Source organism: Cydia strobilella, chromosome 2 (assembly GCF_947568885.1).
Source record: "Cydia strobilella chromosome 2, ilCydStro3.1, whole genome shotgun sequence".
Taxonomy (NCBI): Eukaryota; Metazoa; Arthropoda; class Insecta; order Lepidoptera; family Tortricidae; genus Cydia; species Cydia strobilella.
In genome coordinates this window covers 6,278,496-6,286,447 of record NC_086042.1, presented here as the reverse complement: position 1 = coordinate 6,286,447, position 7,952 = coordinate 6,278,496, and the positions used below count along the sequence as shown (strand labels likewise).

Below are 7,952 nucleotides of genomic sequence, written 5' to 3'. Positions count from 1 at the left end.
TTATTACCACGAGAACAAGACGCTAGACGGTGCGTATCGAGCAAGGTATAATATAATTATAGGTATTATTATTATATATTTTTTTAATTTATACAGGTAGTTACATACCTTGTGGTTAGGGCAAGTGCTGGATTTTTTTGTACAAGGCTCCATATATATTACAATTAATTTAAGCTAAGTGCTGTCACAAACTATCGGTAGCAATTTATCTTAATTCCCATTACAATTAATAAAGATGTTTTGAAGTAAAATGCTGAGGTAGGTGCAAAATAAGTAAAATGACATATTTGGGGCAATCATTTCAAGGAAACAAAATTTTCTTCTGTGCATTGCATTGCATACAGCGTGCATATACGTAACCATGAATCATCGCACAGCGGTTATGGACTCAATTTTTGCACTCGGTCCGTAAATTCCGTGGCGTTGTTCGTTATGTAAGTAGGTACCAGCTACGGGTCTACTGACATGGCGAAATTAGTAAATGTTCCTTGTTGACAATGAAATGGAACCCTAAAATCATAGATGTCTCTTTGGGCAATATTCTTGATGTTTGCAATTACTGTTGCCCATGGACACCTGCAACATTAGAGGGGTTGCAAGTGCGTTGCCGGCATTTAAGATGGAAATACACTCTTTTTTTGAAGGTTGAAGGTCGTATCGGTCTGGAAATACCACGGGCGACAGTTCATTCCACAGTTTAGCTGTGCTAGGCAGGAAGTATGCCACCTACTCCTATGGGATATGTATGTATGTATTGTCACTGTCTGCTAGGAGAGATTGCAGACGCAAAAAGACCGGTCGGGCGGCCAATGCTGCGCTTTAAAGATTGTGGCAAGCGTGATATGATTGCCTTTAATATCCCATGCAACCAATGGCAGAAACTGGCCGAAGACCGACCCATGTGGCGACGTGTTGTTCATGATGGTCAATCCAAGCACGACGATGCCTGGTTTACCTATTTGAAAGAGAAACGTTTGGGGCGCCACGAGCGGGCCTCCAACCCCGCCCACCTGGGGGAGCAATGGAGCATACTCCTGCCGCGTGTGTGGACGAGGGATCCTCTCCCGCATAGGGCTACACAGCCACGAACACAAGTGTCGTTACCGGAATGCTGCTTAAAACATCTGACACAGATGAAAAGGCATATTATTATTTTATTATTGTCACTGTCAAGTCAGTGCAAACTTAGCGTCGATCTACGATGCTTAAAGATATCAAAGAAAATAGTAAGAGTTTAGTAAACAAAGATAAATGATAACATCGATGATGGAAGTTTAGAAGGTGCTATCGATTAGTGTTATGCCTAATCGATTGAACAGAATCGACGTAATAACGGTAATAATTAGGTCTGATAGATGAAGCGGATGTGCACCACTTTCGCTGTTACGTGCAGCCGTTATATAACAACACGTGGTAATAGTTCTCGAACTCTGTAGTGACCGACTAGCCTTGCATATTATCATTGAGTTTAGGTTCGACCTGCGCCCTCTAATATGTACCCTGTGCAATACAATGCAAGTTAGGTTATCATAATCGATTTCGAGTTCAGTAAAACACACAGATCTAGAATGACGCTTACGCTTAGTACCTAGTGTACCTATATTCTAGATCTGTGGTCAATATTATGACGGGAATCACCGAATCAGGCACTGCTATCTGACATAGATCTGTGTCCGAGCAGTGCTTCTCCCGCCATACATTGACAGACATGTCGACCAGACACATTTAATATACACATCCGTACGTATTTAATATAGATATCTATCGCTAGTTTTACCTAAATACTTCAATCGTGTAAATATGAGTTACGTACCTACTCAACAAGCTATTTTTATTTTTCCTGATTGACTAATTAATACATTTGAAATAAACTTTTTACGATACATTCACCTAATGAATTGGTAAATACACGACACGTAGACGTTCTTTTGTTTATTACCCATATACTAGGTCATTAGTGTAGGTACCTAATAGTTCAATACAAAGTATTCGAATAGGAACTATTTTTCCGCAGTGATGGGTCACTAAACGATCAGTTATGCAAGTTTGGGTGTGCGTAATTAGCGTGTTTCCGCACTTGTGCTGGAATTACTTAGTAACGTATGCGAATTAGCTAATCATAACAGGCCGGCAACTAAGTTAATAATCACGTCAGTCAGTCGATAATCAGTTCCTATTGATGAATATAATTTTAGTAATGAGAATCTAAAGAGGGTTATCGTAATCCTATAAACTGTTCGAGATGAATAAATAAATAAATAATAAAACTTGTATAAATTGTTATTAAGAATATATGGTAATAAAACTACAACACATTCGTTTCTCATTTTCAATCATCACATGTCACTAAACCTATTTCATGTCTTCGGGCAAGAATACCTATACTAACGTTGTAGAGGAAAAATATTGTCTCTAAGTCTCTATACAAAAAGTGGACTCCAAATTGTGTTACGCAACCGGCGCCAGACACTTTCTTGCATTATTTTGATCGCAAAAACGAGAGCAACCATTACCTCGTGAAAGGCAGCCCAATCATACTTTGGAAAGTAAGTACTATCGCTAGACCTTTAATTTAGGTACGCATTCAATGAAAAAAAAAACTTACACGGCTAATGTGATATTAGTGTAATTGAGCGTTGCTTGAAATACTTTTTAATAAAAAAGATATATTTTAATTAATAGAAAACACGGATATACCCAAATGATTTCGAGCGTTCTCCCATCTTAAAGGTCGGCAACGCACTTGAAGCCCTTCTGGCATTGAATGTGTCCATGGGCGACGGAAATTGCTTTTCTAGGCGAGTTCTCTGTTCGTAGGTCGCTTTTCGCTACAAAAGGGAAAAAACGTGTTATCGGCTACGTTCGAAACGCGTTGCTCGCGCTAGCAGTGATTTAACAGGTACTAGGTATGAGAAAATTATACTTCATTTAAAGGATAAATTTTGAATAGCGTCTTAACATCTCATCTTTATTGTATAACTGTCAGTCAGTTAGCTGCAGAGTCTATGCAGAGGCCTGCTCGGGCGTATAATTTTATTAAGGTAGGTAACCTACCTGTCCTAAAACAGCTTAAACTTAAGTATTTATACATAGATACTATCTGTTAACCTACGAAGAATTAATTTAGCCAGTTCTTAAGCCTCGAATTGAACATAATTCCGTCTAAATAAAAATAATGTAAAAAATAATTTTCTTATTATTTATCTTAGTAAAGAACCTAAAGATTTGTTATTTTAAGGGGCCCGCTGACTATCAGTCCGCCGGACAATATCGGCCTGTCAGTTAGAACAAAAATTTGACAGTTCCGAACAACTGACAGGCCGATATCGTCCGGCGGACTGATAGTCAGTGGGTCCCTTTACACTAAACACAATTGTTTTTTTTTACCTTAAAACCTCTTCGACATAAATATTAAACACAAATACATACTACCTACCTAATGATATTGAAGTAAATAACCCATCTGCATAATACCTAAAGTTCATTGTATGCATAGTATCTGAGGAAATTGTATTGTTTCGATGCATTGTTAACGAAACAATCAATCGACCCTGACATGAAGACATTGAACTTCAGACTGACCAGCGATCTATATTGCATTAGATATTTCACTCGGGTCGGTTTCGAAATCACTAATGGGGTCACGGGTTTTCAATTCAGATGATCTTCGAACTGTCTAGAATTAATTTTTTGCTGACCTTTCAGGCAGCCTTGGAATCAGACATTGACCTTTTTTTTTCAAATTATGAAAAAAACGACAATAATAAGTAATATTCAGGACATAAGATCGAAAAACGTGTAAAGAAGCGAATGATACTAACGATATTGGTGTCACTTAATTTTGGATTCAATTATCTTAATTCTAGCCACTTTCGTTAGGTGAGGCAAAGATAGATATAACTCCGTAATAAATGGATACAGTCTAAGAAAAAAACGTGCCTCGAAAATCAAGGAAAGTTGATTTTCGATCAGATGCCGCCACTACCTTTGACCTACTCTCGAATAGATGGCGTTGACGGTTTCGTTTGTTATTTAACAATTTTAACGCATATCAGTGAAAGAACATGGGTCAAAATAATATAAAAATAATTAAGGCATATAAAAAAATCATTTAACTATATATAAATACATTTTTTGATACTTTTATTTTTAGTTTTAATCGTGTGGCGATACTACAAAATTTACTATGACAGTACCGCTCTATCCTAATATGTGACGTTTTTAACCAAAATGTACCACATTGTCGCGTGTTGATAAGGTTGATTTCTAATCGAAGCTATATGGAAATAGCGTCTTACTGACAAGCGACAATCAGTACCTTTTTGGTTGAAAATAGTACATATATCTTCTTTGGGTGAGGTGACGGTTAAGGGGCCCACTGACTATCAGTCCGCCGGACGATATCGCCCTGTCAGTTAGAACAAAACTTTGACAGTTCCGAACAACTGCCAGGCCGATATCGTCCGGCGGACTGATAGCCAGTGGGCCCCTTTATTATTAGTCAGATACTCTCAGGTACCTAACGAAAGTAAGAAATTAAGCATTCCCGTTTTCCGTTTATTAATTTTAGAAACTCGTCAACTTTAATATGGTTGAATTAAGACGAAAGTGGAGGACCAGCGCGGTATCGCCTTTTCATACAAACGTAGTCCTCATTTTCCTCTGGATATTAACATTATTGAAAATATTTTGACACAATTTGTTAAATATCAACCACAGATATTACAACCCCTACGTTTGATTTTTTCGAATTTTTAATTATTATAAGAGTTAGGAACATTTAAAAGTTTGTATGAAATCTGTTTTTCGTACTTAATTTTTACAATAATCAAAAAATAGAGAAAAATCTAACAGAGGCATAGCTATGGTTAATATACATCAAATTATGTAAAAATATTTTCCATAATGTCAATATCCAGAGAGGAAAATGGGGACTACGTTTGTATGGAGAAGTGGCCGTCCCCTTTCCTCTTAAGACTTCGTATACCAAACTGTAATCGCGTACTATGGGCTCCCGTCTCAACTATAATGACTTCTTACGAAACGCTTTAACAGAAGACATCAACGCGCTACCATGTAATGAATAAAGGATGACTCACGTTAGACCGGGTCGTGACCGGGTCGGAGCTTCCGGCGCTTCGTTTTCTATGGAAGCATCACGTGATCACCTGTCATGTCATAGAAAAGTAAGCGCCGGAAGCTCCGGTCCGGTCACGGCCCGGTCTAACGTGAGTCATCCTTAAGAAGTGCGTTGATGTCTTTTGTACTATCTTTTTATCAACTAAGATACGATTGTTTAAAATACTATCTACCTATAATATATTTGAGTCTCATGGGAGTTTTTCATGTAAACGTATGTAGAAAAGGTTTTATTATTTGTATGCCTCGACTTCTTACAAAAGGCTATTTGATACACTTATACAAGGCCGTTATTGATGATATGTTGCTCAACGGAGTATGGTTTTTTATTATATTTCGTTAGGTAAGTAATGAGAACTATGGAGGTTATACATATAATAAATTAATATTCACTGTAAGTTATTATAATAGTACATTACTGCAGGCGCCGGGAAAGAAGGGCTTGCCGGCTGAGTAGGTATAGACGGCCGACTGTAGGGAGGCCGCATAGTGATACGAAGCCGGCAAGCCCTTTTCACGGCCAGGCATGTATAGTGCTTTTCTCAAACATAATATATGCAATGAAATAAAGAAATACACCACTCAAAAAAAGCAACAAGTTATTAATTGCTAATTCTGCCTCCGCCCTCAATTGCGACGGAGTACAATTAATTTCTTCGTCGCTATTATCATCGGAACTCACATTGAAATTTTATTTATAAATATCAATCACAAATATAAAATCCAGCTACTCGACAAAAGTTTTTAATTTTTCCTCCAATCCCTACATAATGTTTTTTTTTACGGAAGTCGTGCGTATTTCACGTGTGTAGTGTTCGAATAGACCTTATTAGGGTTATTATACACAACCTGATATAGTTGGTCAAACCAAATTGTCAGTAAATAAGAACAAAAAAATAATAATTACCTGGTATACTCATCCTTTTCTTTTGGGTGCTAGTACTAGTGTAAGATTGATATAGTATGATTCTCTCTGTCTATGTTTGAAATGAGACAGTCCTTTGACAAAGTATAAATGCAGAGGATTTTAAATATTGTCTATGGTCTCTGGTGACTTAGGCTCCATTCATAGTATGAAGCGGGCTATACAGATTAGTATCAGTTCGTGTTTAATAGGCGTTAACGCGGATATTTTTGGTCCGATAACCATTCAGCCACTAGAAAAAAAATAAAAATAAAAATTCAGCTGTTTAGCCTGTTCATGAACACAGACGCCATGTTTACATTAAAATTAAAAAAAAAAATTACTTCCCGGCCTAGGCCTTCAATTTCGTATGAAATTCCTTTAAGTAAGTAAGTAAGTAAGTAAGTATTTATTTGCAAAGAATAAGTAGGTACAATAGTGTCTTAGGTGGTAAGTGACAATTGGTTGCTTATTCTGCTATTTGTACTATACAGGTTGTACTAGCATGCAAAAATCTTAAAACTAGAAACTACTACAAATCTGGCTGTATATCTTGAGAAAGGAAATCTTTTACATTGTAATAGCTTTTATCAGTCAATAGCTTCATCAATTTATTTCTAAATCTATGTACAGGTAGTTCTCTTATAGTTTTAGGTAGTTTGTTAAAAAGTTTCATGCACATAACAAAGCAGTGATTAGTGTATAATGCTGTCCTGGGAACACAGTCATGAACCAGCCTTCCAGGATCCCGTTGATTTCTAGTAGAGGCGCTTTCAGCTGTAGTAAATAAATACATATGCCTCTTTACAAACATGCAGATTTCCAAAATGTATAAGCATGGTGGACAGTTCTCTTGAGTTGCTCCGCCCGAAACGTGATACTTAGAAGCCTGTTTTGACGCACATAAGGACGATATTTCATTGTATGTTTGAAAAAAATTATATTTTTAATAATTTAATACCTATCTGCTGTTTGCAATACCTTTTCCTCTTTTTTCAAATGCCTGCCAATGGGTTGCTTCGCTTAGGGTTTCTATTTTAATCTATTTTTTTAGTCGTAAGGCACACAATTAGGTAGATAAAATATAGGTAATCAATCAACATTTAAAAATTACAATAACATAACATAACTGCGTTGCGGATTTCTTACATATATTTAATGAGATTATTGTTTAAGAGTTTTTGTCGGCTATTGTAAAATTGATGTTCTTTTTAATACAGTGTAAATTATTAATAACATAATTATAAAGTCAGTTGCCAATATACAGGCTGTCTATAGCCATTGGACAAAGCCGAAATGTAGATATGCTTTAGGGTATTTAAAACTAGTATACAAAGTATCATAACAACCGGTGCGGTGTAGCGGTTACGAAGAAATTAACAAATTACTTTTTTTTACTTTGGAGCAGCCTGTATGTGTTAGTGGCTCCTGAGGTCATAAATAGTATGAAACCTTCTTCGACCTTTTGATTATCTTTTTTATTAATGACACTAATAAGATTTTGACTATTGACAAATGTCATCATTTCCGCATATTTTCGAACAAATTGTCAAAAGCACTGCCAGTGATTAATACAGTTGTTTCTTTTTGTTGTCGATTATTTAAAATAGCTTTTGTTCGAAAAAATATTTTGTTAATCTTTTGTTCTTATTAAAAAAATATCAGCGTTAGAGCATTCCTGAGAAGTAGCCCTACGTGGAATTTCAGGGTTTGTCCAATGGTCGTATATTAGTCTATTAAACTCTTGTCACAATAACGTTATTATCCTGTCCTTGTACAATACATGCACATGCCCCCGCGCATTTCACAATGTAGGTATATACTATTTATAGTTTGTCAAGGGACTGTCACATTTCAAACATAGACAGAGAGAATCAAACTATCTTTGTCTTACACTAGTATTAGCACC

At 36.4% G+C, this 7,952-nt stretch overlaps 1 protein-coding gene across 1 annotated transcript in view; it reads left to right on the top strand.

Moving 5' to 3' along the window:
- The window catches only part of LOC134749389 (transmembrane protease serine 9-like), a 41,192-nt gene that overhangs the window by 914 nt on the left and 32,326 nt on the right, over positions 1-7,952 (top strand). The window lies entirely within an intron of this gene.